The sequence below is a fragment of the Osmia lignaria genome, chromosome 13 (genome assembly GCF_051020975.1).
Source record: "Osmia lignaria lignaria isolate PbOS001 chromosome 13, iyOsmLign1, whole genome shotgun sequence".
NCBI classification, from domain to species: Eukaryota; Metazoa; Arthropoda; class Insecta; order Hymenoptera; family Megachilidae; genus Osmia; species Osmia lignaria.
In genome coordinates, this window is record NC_135044.1 from 2,615,176 (window position 1) to 2,637,517 (window position 22,342).

The window sequence follows — 22,342 nt, forward strand, 5'->3', positions numbered from 1 at the left end:
TTGCCCGCTTCTATCTCTCATCTCCCCCACCCCTACACTCGAGTTATCTCTTTTCCTCGTACTCTTCTCTGTTCTTGTAATTCCTTTTTTTTTTTCTTTTTCTTTCGTTCCCTTTCCCCTCTTCGTTCATTTTTAACACGCATCCACACCCACGTCTATTCTCATTCTAATCAGCTCCGACGCCTTTTCTTCGGGCCTAAGCACGCATCTTGCCCCTTCGCGCCCTCTCCTACGGTCGGCGAAGCCCCCTCAGGGCGCTATACTTGCTAGCATTATTATTTTAGTGCTTTCGCCGCGTACCAAACTCCTCTCTCTACGGTGCAACGCACACACCATATGCATCTTTCTTCGCGAACGTGTCGGTGGTCAACACGGTGTCAGCCCAGTGGTGCTCATGGGGTTCGCAATAAACTACTGTCTTCTCTCTGCTTCCTACCGTTTCGCGCAAGATTTATTACCCTCTGGTTGACACCTTATTTTAATATTCACACTCGTCTTCGCTTAGAGTATTCTTCTTCGTTTAATAGCCGAAAATGATAAATTCGGATGCGTGATTTACATTGTCGTTGGAGATTCGACGGGTATATTTATTGTCCTCTTAACAACCGGCCACGGCGAGGGTGAAATTAATCTGCCCGGATAGTTAAATTATCGTCGAACAGGCAAAAAAATTTATTCACGGAAAATGATAACGTATTACCATTAATAAATTAACTTTGGCATCGTCGGATTGGACTGGATGGCGTGGGAATGAAAGGAAAAAGTACCGGTACCACTTGTTATCAATCACATCCACGTGCCTTCGAATCAGTATACGAACGTCGTAGGTCTTGATTCATGCTTGATCCGCGGACGGTAATGAAAATTACGACGACAACGAATCGAATCCGCGGATCGTTCGAAAGAGTATATCGGTTGATCGATTTTGTAGCCCTAGCACGATAAGCCATTCTTCATGCATAGTTCTGTGCACCGGCGAATCGATTAGCATGCAGGCAGCCTCGATCTGATGACTGTACAGAGAAGCCGAGGCTAAGCTAGTCGCACGCGAAAAATCGTAAAATGCGTATCAAATGAAAAATCCAGGAACGTGCCAGGGCTCGTACGAATAACAAGCGACAGCCACCTCGGCAGCGCCTATAAATGGCGATTTCTTCAGTTCTCGTCCGTCTTTCGCGGAAACCCTAGCCTCGCCGACACACGGCCGCCTTTCAACGATTCAGCCCATATTTACGAACCTGAAGCGTGGAATCGGCAGAATAAGTCGCGGTAGATCCGATGCTAATGACGAGCACAAAATATTTATGCCTACTGGCCACCAACGATTTCAGCCTTGTGAAACTTAAGCGAGCACGCGTCGAAAAATACCTCTTCAACTCAACGTTCCTTCAAATATTCTTTCTATATTTTTTACAAATGCAACTTGCTTCTTTCTAATACTATTAATTGATAGTATTGGATAATTTTGTAAGTCCTCAATTACATTCATCAACCCTTCCTCACTTTGACTGAAAATTCTTGAATCAATCTATTGAATCTTAAAAATAATTCCATAAAAAGGGAAATGTTATGGTCGCGAATCTAATATCCAAGCTGATAAGTTACAATTACCATAGGTGTTAGGGAGGTAGAAGAAACACCGTGTAGCTTTTGTAAGAAAGCTCTTGAGGCAGGCTACGGTTCCTCAGTAAAGTTCTATGCTTCAGCCCCCTTCTCATTTCGTATCATTTAAGTGGTTCTTGTCAGTCAGTGGAAAGTATCGATGCATTCGCGTGTCGAATGCCCATCACGCGCGAACGAATGAATAAATAGATCGCGCAGACGACGTAACATGGTAATATATGAGCCTGTAGAATCAAGAAGAGCCGTGGAACAATCTTGAGATCGTGTGTGTACGCGCAGGGTGTATATAACGTGGCATCGTTTGTGTGCCCAGTTAATTACTCGTGTAGTAAATTATCGGGTAATGAGGTGCCGGGTTGAAGCCCGAGGCTTTCTCATTCTCCTTCTCTCTCGATCACGATCCTTCCGCTCTCTCGCTTCGGCTGGCAAGCCGAAAAAGAAAGAAAGGGAACTAATAAATCCGCTAGGGCCGTAAGGAGGGATATTGTTAGTTGTAAGGTAAATCATCTCCGCAGCTCAAAAACAGCCTCCTCACCTCGAAAGAACCCTTTACCGCAGCCTCCTCTCTACTTTCCGAGGCCTCAAGGAGACGTTTGTTACCTCCGTGCACCAGTCTGTATGGTACTGTGAAGCATCGCCACCTATTCCCCTTTTATCTTCCTCTTCTTCTTCTTCTGCTTCGTATCCTTCTTACTTTCCTTCTTCGTGGTCAGTACAGTTAGCGTCAATACGCGGACACACGGCCTCGTCATTAGCGTCATCGGATCCCTAACGCCTGCACGAGCAGCCCTTGTTCGGACCCGTTCGAAGATTCTTGTACCGGACACCCGATTTCTTGGTACACGAACGCGCAACCATTTCGATCCCACCAAACGGCTCCTCCGTTGTTATATTTCAATCGTATTTCTTGTAATCGAATGGAATTTTGTAAAAACAAAAATTTATTGTAACGAATTAAGAAATATATTAATTTTTCCTAAATTAATTTCTACCTTCAATTACGAAACGCAAAGTATAACTCGTTATCACTGAAGAATCTATAACAATAGTGGTTTCGAAGAAACGTTCAGTCGAAAGAATGTAAAAAAGAAAAAAAAATATATCGAAACACATGTTTCGTTCTAAAAATATGTATTATATTATTGTAGCTGACCATTTATCAAACGGACAGGATGACATAGCGAAGTAATCATTGACACTTCTTCGTCCTCCTTTTCGTGATCAGTTAGTGTCAACACGTGAACACAAGACTTCGTCATTAGTGGCATCAGATCTTTAACGCCTGCACGACGGCTGCTTACGAGGCATTGTGTTCCGCGAAACGTCGTACGGTTCTTGAAACAGAAAACTCGAAACGTTAACACAGGCACACCTTCCTTGAACGCATTAATACGTCTTGATCTCGCAATCCTATCTAAGGAGCGTAATAATTTTTCCTAACTAATGAGCACGAGAATCGTGTTTATATTTCATATGATATATCTAACGTTGCAACGTTTCGACGTGTCCCGATAACGAACGGTGACCGTTGCGAAAATTAAACTTAATTAATTCGATACGCGTGCATTTTTACACGCAAAGCAAATGCGTTTGGCATTCGAACGAAATGCATTTTCGTTCGATGACGGTGTTGAAGGAAATATCATGGTCCGTGATCAAAATGCATTGCCAGTAGTAAGAATAATACTCTGCGTAGTAATTAACCTTTTGCGGTATTCTAACTTTCTTAGCCTCGGGTTTTCGCGGTCATATATATATATTTAATGTGTGCTATCATGTTTCCCATCCATTGTGCACTTCCTGCCACGCCTACAAACCTTTCACTCGAGCATATTCGCTACAACTCTAATTAGATAGTTTTGTCAATATCCATTTGTCCTGCGAATAACCCACGCAGGTCCGACGGTTCTGGCCCTAAGAAGCCTATCAGGAAATGTAACTTGTTATTCATTCCTCGTGCAGGATATACGAGCAACTAATTGTACGACAAATTGCAAATTTTTAATTATTCACGTCATTATTTTCTAATTAATGCAGCCACCAAAGTGTCAATAATCCAACATTCTACAGTAACTATACGGAAGTCATTGAACTCCCTTTCACAATTTCATTTTATAATAACGTTACCGACGGTCTTTGATCGTACCCCAGATGAATACATTGTCGACCAGCGAGGAGGAAGAAACATTTATCGACGCTAGATCCACAAACATCCAGAAAGATCGTCCAAGTAAGATATCATAAGTCTGATAATAAATCGGGCCTAGTATGTTAAAAAGTCACGGATAGGATGGAGTCTGGACGGGAGAGTTAGTCATATTTATGGCGCATCCACGTAAATCACGAATGTCAACCGTCCGTTAACTGTCGGTTATTCGAAACCTGTCAGCTCGTACCCATATCCACCGTACACTTTATAATGATTAACTAAACTGGCAATTACCCAGCGCTTCGGGCCCGCCGAATTATCATTCAGCTCGCGGACACCGATGCCCGTTGTACAGCCACGAATCTGACTAGAATATTATACATAACAAAACTGTCGTGGTCTCCGGTGATCTCTGTCCGTTGCTCGTCTACCGAGTCATCCCCGTGGTACGTGGAAATACTTATATACTTGCACGGTACAACGAACCTACAGTCTGCTAGAATGCATCTGGAAAACGTTTGGCTTATCGTCCGGTCAGTTAAAACACTATCCCTAGCGCTATGTCGGTCAACGGGAAGAGAGCCAATAGGATTGTGCTTTGCCTACTAGTAGCAAACGTTATGAATTTTTCCGGCAACGAGTCCTGGCATCCATGGGAACACTTGATGGAGCATTCGCGAAACCGTTCCGCGATCCACCAACGAACCTTTCACACGGAACACTTTTGATCAATGTGAAAAAGGTTGCAGAAGATTCCTTCCGGTTTCCAACGAGAAGCAGTACCTTCTTCTTGATTCGCAGCACAGTTGTTTCGTTGGCAAATTGCTTAGAACAGTGTAAAGTTCTCTTCCTTGTTTCGTTCTCTCCTTCCTTTTCGTGGAGGAACGACTGGGAAATTTCTTTTCAAATTGTATTCGAGAAGTTTTCAACTGCGAGTAGTATCCGATACGTTAAACAAGGGCGTAAAAAATTTAATGGTAAAATCCATGTATGCTTGATGCCGAATGTTAAAGTATAAGGGGTAAGTTTATGAGATTCGCGTATGGTTATAAAATATACGGTAATTCAGCAGATTCTCGTTCAAAATAATGCATATCAATCGTTGCTTCGAAAAGTATTGTAATTGGTTCTAAATTACTCGAGATGTTATCGGTATTCGAGAACGTGCCGATCAAAAGTTAACGTCCGACACGTTTATGATCGTAAGAACCACCTTGAGACTTGACCGTCGTAAAGTCATTGCAATCGATGGGTAAAAAGTTTCTCCGTGGATGATTCGTTCGCACCGCGTCGAGCATTTAGCTGTTGCAGGAAAGACCATCAAAGAGAAGCTAAGGCCGGGAACAGCGAAATCGTTCTGACGGGAGCCTATAAAATTCAGAAGATAAATGTAGATTTCAGGGCGGTGTTTGACTATCTGTTCTTTGCCTTTCAGACCCATAACCATGTAAAACATTGCGTTGTAGCATGGATTTAACGACGACGAGTATTACTACGTTCTTTCGTTCGTTCGTTCGTTTAACTGTATACGATGCACCGTCGACAATTCGCACGTACTCCACTCTCTGTTTCGATGTGTAATTATTGATAATCCCGAGGAGGAAATTTCGTAATTGCTAATTCGTAATCATCCCTGCTTCGAAGAACTCCATTGCAAATATTTTGTTAATATTTATCATCACGATTTTGTATAATCACAACTTTTTTTATAATCACGATTTTGTATAATTAGGCGGAAAAATTGTGGCTTAAATTTTTTGAACTAATTTTCCAGATATAATTCTTCAAAAGAACGTTAACTCGTTTGTGAAAGGGTTAAATACCTTTATTTACGTTCGTTTCGTATCATCGACTGGAAGAGCGAGGCCAATTACCTTTCGTACACTTGTCCGAGTTTAGACTACAACAAAATGCGCGGCGCAAACGAAAATCTCGAGGGAAGAGCAACAATCCGAAACAGCCCGAGAGTAATAATAACGCTCCACGGCATTCTCTGTATTAGGGATAATTGGAGGATGAACCGCAAACGGCAGCGAGGGTATCTCGCGCGATAAAACTGCAGAAGGGAGCAAAGCACGCCGATGGTCCGGAGTAGGACAGAGAAAGAGGTGAAAGAAGGAAAAACGCGAATTCCACGGTGGTGGCGCGTCCGGGTGCAACGAGTGGAACTTTCAAAGCGAGTTGCACAATAAGATCCTCGAGAAGGAGGGAGATAGAAGATGCAGATAGAAACGATAGAAAGAGCGACCGAAACTCCTGGTTCCAAACTACAAAGCCTTCAACCACTAGCCGCAAAACTACCATGCGAAACGATGGTAGGAAAGGAGGATCGTGAAATAGAAGGAGGAAGGAGACGGAGGATGATCTTGGGTGCGTAGGCAAGGAGCACCGTCAGGGCATTATCCACTTACAGGGAATTATCCTCCTTCTAGCGGGTCTGCTGCAGGCGCACGCCGAACTCTCTTTCTACGCTTCCTCCTGTCTTACTCCCCCGTTCTTTATTCGGCGCTCGGAAAAATCGTGGCGCGGAATAGCCGGTACCCATTGTCTACCGATGAAACGGCGATCTAGGAATGTTTTAACAAAGAAGTTACGAGAGCAGTCACGGTCCAGGACGAAAGAACGAGACTCCGCTGTTCTGCCTGCGGTTTCGTCCGAAAATAATGAGACAGCTTACTTTATAATCCAAATTGTCAGACCCTCGGAAAAGAAAAAAGAAAGGCAAGTGGATGTTATTAAAGTATTTATGTAAATATAGAACGCCTCGTTACCTAAGGCCACCCACGGTTCATCGCGCATATTACCAAATCGACAGCGCGTAAACTATCTTCTTTTCTTCCCGTTTATTTACTCCACTAGCCTGACCTCTAATTTCTTCTGGTTACAGATCTCTGTTACTCGCTCTTCAAACAGTTCATCTCGTGCCTTCATTTTCTAGATGGTACCCCGAGACAAGACGCGTTCCAGTATTGGCCATCTTTCTTTCGTCGAAGGGCCGAGATGCGGAGAGCCCATTTCGCGACCTTGCCCAGCTTCGTAACTCAAACAAACGGAAAATTTGAGCTGCCGTGCAACGGTAATCGCTTGCAATTCGACAAAATTGCCGAGTCTACGTGGAACGAGCGCAAGCATCGCTCATTGTTCACTTCTTTTTCGTCCTTTTACCACCGCTGTTCTCCGTTTCCACATTACTCTTGATCGCGCCCTTCGCTTGTTACGCTGTACTCCTCTCGCGCCCTTCGTCGACCAAAGAAGAAGAGGAGAAAAAAAGAAAAGGAAAAGAACTGGTTGCCAGATACAATGATCCGCGACCGCTACCTAGACGACTGGCAGCCATTATACGGTAGTTAAGCCTAAGAGGATGTATTTTATTTCCCTTGGTACTTAGCGAGAGAAAGTAGTGTCATCCCAGGGACTGCGTTTCGGACCGACAAGAGGGATGCTTGAAAAGCCAACGACTGCGAAACGTGAAATTGCGGCTAATTTACATACATATAGATGTATACATATATTATTTACGACCGTAGTCAATTTAACGCGAGCCCCGCCTGTACTTACGCTTCAAGAAGTAATTAGAAATCGAGAGAAGACGACGGAACATATTTTATGCTGAAATTTGAAAATGATTTCCTGGAGTCGTTATTGCGTTTAAGTACCATTTTACCGAATATGCATTAATGAATGCTCGGTATAAAAAATTTGCCGAGCCGCCGTGATTCGAAGAGAGGTTCGAATGGAAGGTGATGCAAAATAAATGTACGATCGTCCGAATTCTCAACAGCTTATTCCCGATAGATTAACGATTCCATTGAGTCGAATTTGAACCGGGCGTATCGGGAGCTGATCGCGAATGGACACGGATAATTCTTACGAACCGGCCAGGTATATATGCACAGTTCTGGGCACGAACAACCCTGCGGTATGTCTTCATGGCGTGGGAGTTAAAATCCACGCACGCATAAATTACGCTCGTACATACGATCGTTGCTGCATGTACGGACGCACGCACACGTTCATCGGCGATGGCGTACCGGTGCACAGAGGGTCGACGAGGCGAGTCCGGTCGAAACGCGCGATAAGTTAAGCGGTTCACGTAGTCCTCGGTAATTATGGATGCGTTTAAGCTGTGGCAGTTTGGGAAACTAAATAAAATAATATACGTGAGCCGAGGTTTTTATTGCCGGATTAAGGGCGCCCTGCGCGTCGCTACATGTCACGGCCTTATCCATCCGCTCGATCTCGTCTTCCAGTCGAAAAGGAAACAAAAATGGTAGGGAAAAGGAATATAATTCTGTCGGGAGCGGTCATCGCATCTCGACACGACGTGCACCGGAGAATATTTAACAAAAGGGTGTCAGATAAACAGCTTCGACTGGGAACAAATACTTCCGGGTGCGTCCTTCTTTTTGAAGGACTATACTTTATTCCCGTCACCTAAGTCCTCGATGATCTAGCAAATTAAAGGTTTCAAACTGATTTGGAATGAATGTTAATTTGTGCTACTTTTATGTCGTTCATTCTTTGCTGTCCAAATTAAAGATCAAGAAAAAGATCAAAGATGTATTGCTAAGTCATTGATGGATGTAATCCAAATATCATTTTTCATTATGTATTCAAAATTTATGTTGATATCTATTTAATGTATTACCATAGCCCCTGGGCGATCCTACTACAGATATTAAAATTTAAAATATTTTCATTAAAACAAAAAGCCTGTTTATTTTTTTCCCCGATTCCTTCAGTTCAATTACGAACCACTCGGTCCGCGCTTTGAAAATTATTACGAACCGCAAAGGGTTAAATTGCATCAGACCTCAAGCGTTCCGAAATGGCCGATCGTGTATGAAGCAACCTAATATCACAAGTGTTACCAATTATCAATTTGAAACAATGTCAGTTTCGTTCGGGGCGAAAGAAGAATTTCTGTTGTGGTTTATCGAAGGAATAGTTGTTGCGGCAAATATGCGGTTTTTCAGTGACAATAATCAAAATGCGTGGCCGAGACCGCGTCGCGTCCAGCATTACGGCGTATCGGCAATTTATCGCGATATCTTTCCGTCTTTCTTCCCTTCGACTTCTTCTCTTTGCAGTAGTCAGAGAGTGCTACTCCTCCGGCATTGCAAAAGGAGGTAAGAGAGCGGCGCGACCGCAGCCACGGCGGTTATTATAAAACAAAAGACGATGTTTGATGCCGATAATAAAGAAGAGGTACGCGGGTCGAGGAAGGCGAAAAGGGGAGAGAGAGAGAGAGAGAGAGGATCGAGTGGTCGAAAGAAGGGCAACAGGGAAAGAGGAAAGAAAAGCGATATCCACGGAGGTAGCGGGCGCGAAGGATGTGGTTCCACGCACTGCGATCGACTTAATTCGCGCGCTCCCGACTCTTTTTCCTTCCAGTGGCCTCCCCTTCCCCTCCGGTTAGGTTGGATGTCCTCCCCCTCGTGGCTTTCTTATTTAGTACCTCTCTCCCCTCTCTCTCTCCCTATTTCTCACTCTCTTTCTCTCGTTCTCTTTAAACCTTCATTCTCTTGCTCCTCCATCACTGTTGGCAACCCGCTTACCGCCAATCATCATTTTCAATTCTCCGTGGTGGAGCGCCTCCACCATCTCCTCTATTCTTTTCCTCCTTCTGCTCGTGCCCGTTCCTTCTTTCTCTTCTCTTGAATACGTGGTCTGTAAAAAACTTGGGAATATTATTCCAGAGATCGAGGAATGGACGTCTCGAAGGAGGTACAGCGGTTGTTGCGTCCTCTGACCCACGTGCTACAATTTCATCCTGAGACAATAGCTTTCATTATCTTCCAATATTTAATAGAAACAATAATTTTCAATTGTGGGCCAGATATTATATCATCTTTCTTATGATTTCAAATGGAACAGATTGAGATGTCATTAAATCAACTCAATTTTATAATCTTGGGTGTACCTTTGTAATTAGACATCCTTTTTTTCCTGCTTATTTTCTTACTATTATTTGTTTCGTTATTTACGGCCTATTTTTAGATCTTCCATATTCAAAGTCGCATAGTTATTATTACAATGACGAGTCCTTGAATAGGTACCACCCTGAACTCGTAAGAGCACCCCACACAACGTCCATATACCGATTTCTATGTAAGATTCACTCTTTATGCTCGGTTTACACTTGCACGGAGATACAAAGTCATCTACCATTGGTGGACTCTGGCGACGCTGTTCGTTGATATTCTCTTTCTCTTTCCATATCCTTTTCACTCCTTTCCTTTTGCCCGTTCCTCTCTTCCTAGCCTTGCTACAGACTGTTAAGAGTAAGGTGCTCCGACCGTTGCGAACTGGTCGTTCGGATGGTTCGATGGTTCACCGATTGGTTGAACGACCTAGCCCGGATCCGCCAGCGCGTCCATACTGATCGTCTCCTTCTGTCTCCTTCTCCTTTCTCACTGGGTTCATGCCCATAAATACGTCCCGTGTATCTACAGCTGTCTCTTTTTGATACATTTTAACGCCCAGGCTCGTATTTCCAGCCGAGTACACGCGGGGCACCCACCTTTCAAATCGCGAACGCGTCTCATTGATGACTGGATAACTGTTGGACGTGGCTTTGTCGTGTTCGACGTGGTTCCTTGATGATCACTCGCTGATCACCGGCCACAAATGACGATATTCAATCGACTGACCGCGCAACTTTCGTTAAACCCGTCATTATAATCGTACAATATTAATATATAAATGCGAATAAAATAATTTTCTTCTTCTATATTGAATTCTCACGAAAATTCTAAAATGTTCGCAAGTATTTATTAATTCCAGTTGCCTTTAAATCAGATTGAAATTATTTATAGTCTAAGTTGCAATGTTGCTGGCGAAGCAACTATAATACAGTTTCAAAGATTTATTTTATTGAAACATTCACGTTTACCTGTAGTCGTACCCGCGATTATACAGGGTCGTAAAATTAATGGCTCAAACACAGGAATGGCATACGCGATACGTGTATGCAATATGAATTTGTGCACGCACTGAGAACAAACGAGTACAAAGTTGTTTCACCGATGTTGGTTGATCGTCACTAACTGTACATAGTTGTTTAATTTTGTAAAAAGTAGACATTTTGTCAAATCATTTTTTATTTAATAATTTAAATCGCAACGAACAATTATCGCCAGAAAGTATGCTGAAAATGACTGTATTAATTATACCTGTGTCAGAAGAGAAACTATTTATCACGATAAATATCCTCAAGTACAACCTTGAAAGGGCTGTAAAGTTGAAGCGAGCAGTAAAATAACAGAATAAACGATCAAAAGTAAGAGGAAGAGAGTGCCATTAATGGTCATAGCTTCGAAGAAAAGGCTTCATAGAAACTATTGTACGATTGTCGTACCAAGTCACCCTTGCCAACTTGTGCAACCCTTTGTCTCTCGATTGGCACGCACTTCATAGCAGGAGATATTCAAGCATCGTGTACTTAAAATGAAGGGTGCACACGTCGATGGATGGCATAATACCGCCAACAAAACCAAAACACCATTGTTTCCATTTCTTTTGATATTTCATTCTTCGTAGGTACAATCGGTTACAGGTGAACTATTATGGAATTTTCGTGACACTGGCAACGAACGTGTTAATCAGAAAGAGAGAAGAATAAACGTTAAATGGATGAAAAATAGTGGCGAGCAGCACTTTGGAGGTATTCAAGCACAAAATGTGTTTTCCTTTTTCAATGGTGGATTAGACGTCGCCGCAGTACGACGGAATCTATCTCGAAACCAATTACTTCTTCTTGCCAGCTCGGCCGTTCGATTCTTCACGCCTATTTGGCCCTGTTCCCGTCCTTAACGGAACGATTGTCCTCCACAATGGCTCATTTGTTTCTAGATCACGACTTATAAACCACCGTCGTCATCACTGTACGAAACAGCAGCTGCATAAAGCCAACTTACTTGGCTTTATAATAGACAATAACGATTACGATTGATCCATCTTCACCGATATACTTCTTCCTTAGGTCGAATTCAAAATATACCTTCATTAGAATTTTCACAATTATTACAATTTCTTCGGTTATAATAATGCTACTATCATTACTTGGGTCCTTACGTATGCACTTGTGGTTGACATTCATACAATTTTTATATATATCATGGACCATAAAAGGGTTCGTTCTGTATAATTTAAATAAATAAATAAATATGGCTATTTTTTTCCTCCCTGTCAGGGTCGAATTTGAATATACCATCCGCAGAACTTCAGAGATTCATTAACAAAGTGAATAAACGACGTCTCGTGCGAACAATTGTTAGGTAGCTGATCTTCGAACCTGATGCTTTCAGACGGCAATTATTATTGCAATGGAACCGATGTTCGTTAACGTCAACCATTACCGACCACGTTCCTGACGTAATTCCGCCATCGTCTCTTCCGCCACCGTCTCTTTCGTCCGTCAGAAGATACAAGATCCAAGTATTCTTCGCTTCTTTCTTCATCTTCGACTTGCCTTTATTTATCTCTTTGTCATACTTTCGGTATTCTCTCTTGCTTTCCCTCTCCTCGGTCTCGCTGATTGTATAATTGAGAGGCAACAACGAGCTACGTGCGTCACTCCGATGATTTAGCCTTCCTCTTGGCGTCGCCTCACCCTCGGCCAACGGGCCCTCGGTCAATCACGTCGTAATTACTTTTAATGCTGGACGACTCGGCTGACACAATATCTAACCTGTCAACGAGTCATCTCTCTTTCTCTCTCTCTCGACATTTCTTACATCTCTTTCCATCGAACGTTCACCGTCTTTCTCGTTCCATCATTTTTATTTGTCCCCCGATTTATCCGTCTCTCTCACCCCCGTGCGGTTACAGGCTATCCGTTGCCTCGCAGCATACTTCGCACGACCGGATTAATTGGTAATAGAGAGTGCGACGAAGACCATGCCGGGCAAATATTGCGATTAATATTGATAGGGCCACTTTGCTGGTGCCATGACTGCGCGCAAACATTGTGCGGACGAGAGATAAATGAGGACTGAGTGATTCCAGAGTAGGAACTCTACTCGTAGCCTAGGTGAGGGTAATGAAAGAATTGCAAGGTTCAGAAATGGATAGGTAATTGCACTTGATTTAGAGAAATCAGCCGGTGATTTGGATGCATAACGCTTCTCGGAATGTACGATCTACTTGTCCATTTAATTCGATTTCTATTCGGATCGTCTGGTAGAAATTTTGTCAAGTAAGGAACGATATCACTTTTATGCTATTCTACCTCGGAATATGTGAAAACTCGAAATTAGAAGAAACTGAAGTTTCTTTTCTATTATAGACAGAACTGAGCGGACACAAATCACTACGATCGACTTTGCTTCTATGAAATCATAAGAGTACAGCTGTTCTTCTTAACCCTAGATCAGTAACACGGTGCTGTCGGTGACACTATCGTTTAACCCTTTATCTTCTGATTTTTTCATTATTGCAATGTTAAAACAGATCAAGATAATTAACATATTATGCATGAAAATTGAATACATTTGCATAAAGATTTCTAGTCTAATGATCAGTAAAATTTACCAAAGTACTTCAATTTCTCGGAACAAACTAATTGCACGGCACATAACAATTTTCCTATTATTCGTTCGGTGAATTGAAATAATAGACGCGGCAGGATTATCATAAAAAAAAAAAAAAAGAAAACAACGATTGCTCGTTAGTTTAATAAAACAGATAGAGAATGATTGTTGTCGTGCAATTGGGGGCTGCACAAGGAAATCGAGGTACAAGGTAAACGCAAAAAGGAATGGTCGTAAGTACTGAAAAAGCGAATCATCGTCGATGTCTCGTCGCGTTTATTGGGATTATAAAGCGTGCAGAGGAAGGAGGGCAGGAAGGAGAGATTTGTTTGAATTATTCAAATTAGATACGAAATTGAATGCGTGCTCTGCTCGTGTGCAGGTAATGACGGCACTTGCATATAAATGGTAATTATTGTGATTATTCTGCCCCGGTCGTTGTGTCCTCTCCTCACCTCCTCACCCCTTCGTACCGCCTCTCTTTCTCCGTAGCTCCTCTCTCTTTCCGTTTCTATACTCGTGCCCGCTGTAATGTCGTGTGTTCCCATACACTAGTTGAGATAATTATCAAAATTGTTTTATTGTTGCTATAATTACGGGGGACATGCCATGCTCTCCCTTCCTTCGGTTCCCCTCTCCTCTCCTCTCTCCCCCGAACTAGCGAACCCACCCCTCCCTTCCCTCCACCCTCCTCACCGTCTACTTGCCTACATTTTGGTCCTCCTGTTCACCTCCTTACCCTTCTTTCACATAAAACTATAACACGGCCCAGCTGACGTTTCGCCTTTTCGAATCGTTTCTCAGAAAATCGGTCGTACCCCGCGCCAACACTATAATTACTGCGCTTCACAAAGTTGCAATCACGCGAATAAGTCCGAGTCAGACAGTTTCGTGTGAATTTCTTCCCTTCGATGAATATCTCGGTGATCCTTTCTACCCCCTCGCACGCTGCCAGGTACTCGTAATCGAACGTAAAACTCGAACACTTGTACAGGGGAAGAATTATCTGCCAGATTCATTGTGGACTTAAAAATTCTTTTTTTAGTACAATACTTCAGCTCGCTATTTTATATTATTAATGTGGTTATGGTATTCAAAATTACCAAACTATTTTCATTAACAAATTAATCAACAAAAAGTCGTTTATGTTCAGACTCGACAAGCGTCACAATGAAATGGCACCATCTAACGATCAAGATTCTTCTAGTGACTTCAATACCCTTTTCATCGACTACCCTCCATACGTTTCTAAAGCACTTTCCGAGGGAGGGTTAATCGCCACGCGTGACCTTGGTGGAGTGAAGCCAGAGTGTCGATTGGTCGTTGTCGAGCCCTTGAAAATTAATAATGAAGTCGCTTGCTCGCTCAAAGTCCGTTCTCATCTTTCTTCTAATAAGCGTAAGAAGAAAAAAAGGAAAGTAAAGAAAGGAGAAAAGAGAATACGAAGAGTATTGTCATCAAGACTACACCTTCCTTTTCTCTCGATTTCGCTTCTCTTGTTCCTTTTTATCCTTCACTTTTTCATTATCTATCTTTTTCCTCGAGAAGCAGAGATGATGACCGCGGTAGCAAGCTTTCGGCGGGAAGGACAATATCATAATAATAATAAAGCCAATAATTAAGCTATAATATGTGTGCGTCCCTGTGTCTGTGTAGATATATACGAAGGTGGAAAAAGAAGAGAATGGCCGCTCTTCTCATTGTTCGGGTCGGTTGAAAAGAACGATGAAAGCAGGATACAAGGAGAGTCCTCGGTGCGAGTACGAAGCCCCGCAGGGAAACAATAACGTTCGTAATGATCGCACAATACTGGAATTATTAGCTTTCCACCGAATTAAAACCGTCTATCCCGTAGCTGGATCTTTACTCTCTTGGACACAGGATCCTCCATTCTTTTCACTTTTTTCTGCCTTCAATGCCATTCTTCCTCGACGATATTTATTACCACAATTTTTCATCGAGCTTGTTCTATAGTGTACAGATTTATAATTAACACTTGATTTTCTTATAAACGAAACACAGACGTGTACACTTGTTTTCTTGGTAACAAAAAATTCAAAGTTCGACTCTTTATAATACAAGAAGTGTTTAGCTATTTATATCTCTGCTAGTCAAATACTATTATTTCTTTAATTTTCTTTAATTAAATGAAAAGAAGCATGATGGATCGTACCGTGTACCATCGCTTCGTAATATTATCCACATGCTCTATCGATTTCACAAATTCATCTTAGTTACGCAATCCTGTGGTTATCTGTGCTACGGGACAACAGGAATTCTATGCACGCGAAGAAAAAAGAATCAACGGAGGTTATCGAAGCGTTGACGCGTTAAAACGCACCCTTCTCTCTGTTCCGGATAAATGCATCTCGCTTTCCTCCGAGCAAGGAAGTACGTTCAGAGAACGGGAGGTACAGTCTTGCGCTAAATCAGAGAGTCGAGAAGCGAGGATGAGAAAAAGTGATCGTTTCTTGGTGAAAAGAAAAAGGAAAGGACAAGGACAGGGTTCCTCGCTAAGCTACGTTCGGAAGTGAGAAGACAAGAGGTAGGTATGATTCAGCCTTCTGGTTCCGTGGTCCCGGGGACAAGGACGCAAGTATGGACAGGGCAAAGTTGTTAGAAGGGTGAGAGGATCGTGGAGGAAAAGGTGGCAAAAGGAGGAAACAAAAGGCGATCGCGTATGAGCGGCAATTAGCTCCTCTAATGGCGCGCGAAACAAAACAAAAGAGTCGAGCGTCGAGCTCAAACACAATAAAGCCACGGTACGCGAGAACAGAAGAAAAAGAAGACGAAGAAGTGGCGTAGAAATAAAGAACCAAGGGGAACAATAGCGTGCGAGTCACCGCTTCGCGTCGTGCTGTTGCTGTTCTTACCCCTTTCCATCTCACCCTCTCTCTCTCACGCTCACGCTTACTTTCTTTATTTCCTTCACTCTTCTTATTCTTCGGTGACAACGCATAGTGGTCGTTTCCGAGTATTCGAAGGAGACTCGCTTTGGAAAATTAAAAGTCACTAATGAGGCACGGCAATGCTCGTTCTGGCGGTTCGTTGCTGCTCGTTAGCTTCTTTCGACGCTTTCCTACAACTTTGACTAACTTTGTCCCCGCGATGAAGAGGACGCGTTCCTTCTTTCTCCTTTCTCCCTTCCGTTCGTCTGTTCAATATTCATTTTCCTGACGCCTAAGTATTGTTGCAAGAAATATTGACGTATCCTGTGCCAATGTTACATTTCTAAGGGTTAAATATGCCGGGATAATGAGAATTTAATTGCGACACCTGGCTGATTGAGATACCTGCCTCGATGATATATCATTGAATTCTGGGTCACGATATTGCATATTTGTACTGATAGAAAGCCGTTTCTAGGGCAAGAACTGTTCGCCAGGTTCATTATTACATTCCTTTTCTAATCAACAGTTTAATCAATTGCACAGTAGCTCACGGAAGGTAGTCGAGCACTGGCGTTTGAAATACTTAACTGGTGAAATATATATGTTAAACTGACAGGCTTTAAATAATATTGTTAGTAGCGGAGTATATAAATATTAGGATTAGGATGGGTAATTCAATGATGCATCGGTATTTTGTTGCACGCATGTGCTGAACGTCAATCATAAATGTACTTTTTCAACACCTGCATTCATCATTTTCGAAAGTTCAACTTGATATACATATTTCATTCGTTAATAGTAATTTCATGAGCCAGTGTAGCTATTTTACACTTTCACTTTAACATTTCAGATACTTTCTCTTTCTTTTCGCTAATAAAACAGTTTAATATTTCCTGTTATCAAAAAATGATTTTCCTTAAACAACAAAAGGTATTAAGATATTAAATTATGAATTATTAAAATCCAAGCTTGTCATTCTATATTCCCTTCATAATCAATTTTTGTTTCTCAATGAAACAGAAGGTATTGATTTTTGGCGATATCTAAAACGAAAGATTAGATTCTGTTCGTTTGACTGACATTTGCGAGGCTACGTGTATAAATTGTGAAAATAATTATTTCCTTTCCTATAAGGTTGTTAGTCGATGTACCCATCGTATTCAGCACGTATGTACCTACGTAGCGAGTGCTTAATAAAACTGTCCGTTTACCTCGTCATTACCAAGTCAATTATGTCTACTTTCCTTCCTAGTAGTCTACCATTATTTCGTCAAGTACGGTTCTTTATTGGATCCTATGATGTTTGGTTACTCAGTTACTTGGTGGCTTCGTGTTGTACGGGATTATATTATCTCTGCAGGAGTCTTAAAGAATTCACCGTGCCTGCCTCATAAGGTCACTGGTACGACCCATAAAATGTTACGTCTATGATGTAGTACAAGCTTTCGTGGAGCACATTCGCTCAAATAATAAAAGCGACATCTTGGGTGTACTCCCGATCGTGGACATATGTCCTGTTGCAATAGTTTCTCGCATTAACTCAATGTTCGTATAAAACAATATCAATTATTCATTTCATTTACCTGTCATCGTTCGTTAATAATAGAAAATATTCCCGAGAGTCACGAATTTAGTAATTAACCCTTTAATATCGATCCGGTACTTGAGAAAGGGTTGTTTAAATTGCGGTGACTGTACTTGCTGAATAAGCTTAATTTGTTTCTGAATACAGTCCGTATACTTTGAAGAGTCATCGTTTCCTTGTGGTACCAATTTTTTTCCCATTGAAACCGTGAGTTTTACGACATACGTAGGCGATATCGGTCTCAATGCACGGACGGAGGAAAAAAGGAAAGAAGGGAAACCAGCGAGCCGTTGGCATGGAGCAGCTGACGCCCTGAGTTCTTTAATTAAAACTGACCGCCCGCTTTTCTTCCTCGACCAAGCAATAACGAGATTTATTTCATAATACCTCCGAACTCGTTCACCGCGTGGACGGACGTCTGCAATTTCTTCGAAGATAGTTCTTCTTTATTTACCAAAATTTCACCCGCAATAATTTCTGTACTAATTGTAGAGACAAGTATAATAATTAGAGCAAACTATGTTTGTACACTGATCATCGTGAGAGTCATTATTGATCGGCACTCTAAATTAAATATAATTGAATAGTTAAAAGAAAATTATTAATTACCATAATTAATTATGGTATTAATTCTGGAAAGACGAATAATAAATTTTCTTTTGATAATATATATATTCTTCTTTCATTTTAAGAGAAAAGCTTACAACCACTCCACTATCGTCCCTTTTATTTTGTTTAGAGGCACTAATGACACTTGCATCGTTTTTATTTGAAGAACAAAGGATAATGAGCGGCTACTAAATTCAATGGAGGTACGTGTCTCGAGCAAACAATCATAAAAACAAGACACGGACGTGTTAGAGTGGTACGGGTTGTGCAGGAGGCCAATTAGAGAAAACTCGTGAGATATGTAGAAAATATTGATTTGTATAGTCGCGCGTGCCCGTGGCTAGCTCCGCGTTACAACGTCAACCCGTCGCTAGTGTCCCGACGCGGTAATCATCGGCACTATTCCTAGCTGCACAGGGAGGCTGAACTACTGCCGTACTCGTCTACTGAAATTCTTCAATTTCTCTACTTGAAATAACATACGTAGCGAACCAAAAAATGACATAACAACTAAGGTTTACAATTCCCCTTCTTCAACCCTTTGCAACACAAACCCTTTATAATTTATAAAAAGAAAAAAAGAAAGTTAGAAAGTCATGATTACTCCCATAGTTGAAGAAAATAAAAAGCTGAAATGCGAAACCTGTTTCACGAGGGTGATACTATGTTACCTCAGATTGTTCATTGGCAGCTTATACATTATCTTCTCACGTGCAAGAAAGTAAACTATTGTGTACCGAGTTGTAGGGAGGGTGGCAAAAAGATGAAAATAATGCAAGCGGCAGCTGCCTTCTCCCGGGATTAAATTGTATAAAATAAGAAAAGTGATCGCGGTGGAATAACACCGACTCCCAGCGGTTGCGAACGATGCCAGGATTTTTCCTCGATTCGTTTACCATCCGGAATTGCACAAAATCTGTTTACCGGTACGGTTTACTTACGAGAAGAGACGTGCTGTTCGAGCCTGTTTCGAGGACGGCCCCAAGGAATCGATAGTAGTAGGGAGGACGTGCAATAAAACTTATTATACTTAAAGTGTATCTTGTAAAATAATGATACCACGGCGGAGAGACTGCGTTCACGTTCACGCGAATGCGCCATTTATCGGCACTTGCACCAGAGATTATCTCAACACCACGGTACAAGGGTGATGGCGTTGGTCAATTATCGTTGCCGCGCAGGAAATTTAATTGATCGTGATAAACGATCAAATTGCTGAGGAGGTGGAACTCGCTGGCCCTGGTGTATCGGTACACTTTTCTTCCCCGCATCGTCGAGTACAAAATTAATCTGAAGCACAGCGCTTAATGTACCACCGTGGACAAAGTAATCGTGAGATGTAAGAAGCCGGTGGAATTTTTTCTTCTTACGCGTCTAGAATAGTAGAAACGAAAAGAGGAAAAGGAGGACGTGATCTATCGTAGCTAATTAATTATAAAAATCATACGACGTGTACGCACGAAAGGTGCATGTTAATCAGCGCGAGCCCCCGCGTGGGCTCAGGTCGCCCAACTGTCCGAAACGAAGATCATCGTCGGGAACCGTTACGTCAACAACGAGACACGATCGAGCCGATGTATCTACTAATAATACATCGGTCAACACATCCGTTATCCTTCTTTGCTAGTTTGCATATTCATAACGGCGTATTACGATACGCCGTAAGAATGCAGAACAAGCAGCTCCGTTCGTTGCAATTATATCATAGGAGTTCTTCAAATGGGAAACGTTGCATCGGTCACTGCAGCGAGACCAGATCTCTGATCTACATCGGGAGACATTTTCACTCGACAGCGGAAGTAACGTGGCGAGACAAAGTTACGACGAGGGCGTAACTTCGCGATCGCCGGTATTGTCATACTCCATAAAAGAATGAGCGGCAACTTTCCAAGCCGGCGCAATCAAACTTTCTCTGTGCAACGATCAGTTCGACTCCGTGAAATGTATCGACCGTGAGCAAACCTGGAATTCCTTATGTATCTATCTTTCTAACTCTTCAGATCCGAGTGATTGATCATCAAGAAGAATCGTACATCGTAGGAATACAGCGAAGCAATTAAATTCCTTTAACTTAAATCGAACGTATCAAGCTGATCCACCTTGACACCTGGTTACAGGTGCAATCATAAAACTTGGCACCATTTTATTCGAATGATTATCCAATCGAATTGAATGATTTCCATCGGGAAACGGGAGGAACGTTCGAAGAAAGCTCGGCAAGAAATTAGCAAAAGCCAAAAACAAGCTGTTTCCTTTACGCTCAGCTGTTCTGCGCGTAGACACGTGCGCGCGTGTTTGGCGGGGGCGACGCCAGTTGTGGTGTTAGTGCGTCGAGTCGACTCATACGAGGCGTCGTTCTATATACGTGTACCGTCGCGTCGGGACGTTCACGCGTGTGTGCATGTGTCGAGCGTGTACATGCGCGTGTGCGCCCCCGGCGTACGTGGGTTTCGCACACACGCGTGGCCGCGCGCGCATCTGTCCGTGTGAAGACCCAAACGAAGGGAGGCAAGCCAGTAAGCTCAGGCGCGCCGCAGCGGCGAGAGCAGCCATTTTACTCGAATCCGAGTGGAAAACGTCGCGGTTGACGCGGCCAAGTAACGCGATCGCATCGTGCTTCTATTTTTTTTTTTTTCTCCTCCGCGGTGGACCTCGGGGTCACACTTTTCTCGATAACGCGGAGCTCGTTTGTGAGTGTCGGGTCCAGGTGGATAGCCTCCGCGCGAGGACGCACGACGGCATCAGGAGTTCTGGTGACAGGAGAACGTAGTTCCGCTGGGTGCACGTGTGCCACGGGGAGACAAGTGAGAGAACCGGTGAGGAAACGTGAGAGGGAGCCAGAGAGCAGTCACTCTTTCCGTCTTCGTCAGCGCTTCGCTCTTGGTCCGTGTCGATTTCCCTCTCTCTTTCTCTCTTTCCTTCTATTTGTGTGTGTGTGTGTGTTGTCCCTCTCTCTTTCTCTCTCGTTCCCTCTCTCTGTCTTCCCACGCCTCTCTTACCTGTGTAGGTAACACGGGATCGCATCGAGAAACGTGGCCACGCGAGTGTGGGCGATCGGTAGGGTGATAGAAAGAGAGAGAGAGGAAACGAGGGAGCGTAGCACGAGGTGAGGCCATTCGTTCTGCGCAGGACCGTTTAAATTCGCCGCCTGCTTTGCATACCGCGTTTTCGCCAGCCCTACTCCGCCACCATATTCCTACCCCCTGCTCGCCCCCATCCGTCGGCACACACCACCCCTTTCGTTTCTCGCTTCCCGCCGATGTCTGCTCGTTTCGCGACCCGCCCTTCGCGATTTTCCGCGACCAACCCCTACGAGCCTTTTAGCGTATTTTGCTTTTCCGACATTGCTCCTCGCGACGTTGTTACTTTTCTGATTTTTCACGAAAATTGCAATTAACCTTGCCGGAAAAATGAATTAATCGCGCGAAATATAAAGAATTTTTGTCTGGTACCACACTTTGGCACTTCGACGATGTCTCAGTTTCGTTTTCTTTCGTAATTCGTATTAAAGCTAAATTGGCCTGGAAGAAAAGTTCCGTTTAATGAAAATTTGAAGAAGTATATTAGTTTATCTACGAGTAGATAACATTGACTTAGATTCTTACGATTGTGGAAGATCAGAGGTTTCTTGAAAGCAACGTGGGTGAAATGAAATGATCGTATAATTAATTTTAGAAAATCTTAATTTAACCGAGAGATAATGGGTGACGGTCTGGCGGCAATCATTTGCACGGAATTATATACATAAAATTGCGAATCCTCTGATGATCTCACAGATTTACTGCGCGGATTGCTAATTATACGTGTACAGTTGTATACGTAGATGCTCAAAACTCACTGGCTGTACTGCAGCGTTAATGCTGTCTCACGTAATGAGCGACTTGGCTCCAACGGACGCATATTTTCTTTTACGATGCCTAAATATAATCTTAACGATGTTCTTATGGCCTAG

The 22,342-nt window shown here is 42.8% G+C and overlaps 2 protein-coding genes across 7 annotated transcripts in view; one reads left to right on the forward strand and one right to left on the reverse strand.

Annotated features, from left to right (window-relative positions):
• LOC117602322 (uncharacterized) overlaps positions 1–22,342 on the reverse strand; it is a 117,491-nt gene that overhangs the window by 79,050 nt on the left and 16,099 nt on the right. The window lies entirely within an intron of this gene.
• zfh2 (Zn finger homeodomain 2) overlaps positions 20,932–22,342 on the forward strand; it is a 234,291-nt gene continuing 232,880 nt past the window's right edge. The window contains exon 1 of one of the 2 annotated variants that reach the window (XM_034320178.2): positions 20,932–21,273. The gene's annotated coding sequence lies outside the window, so the exon portion shown is untranslated. The remainder of the gene's footprint in view (positions 21,274–22,342) is intronic. The other variant, XM_034320179.2, reaches the window with a different exon arrangement.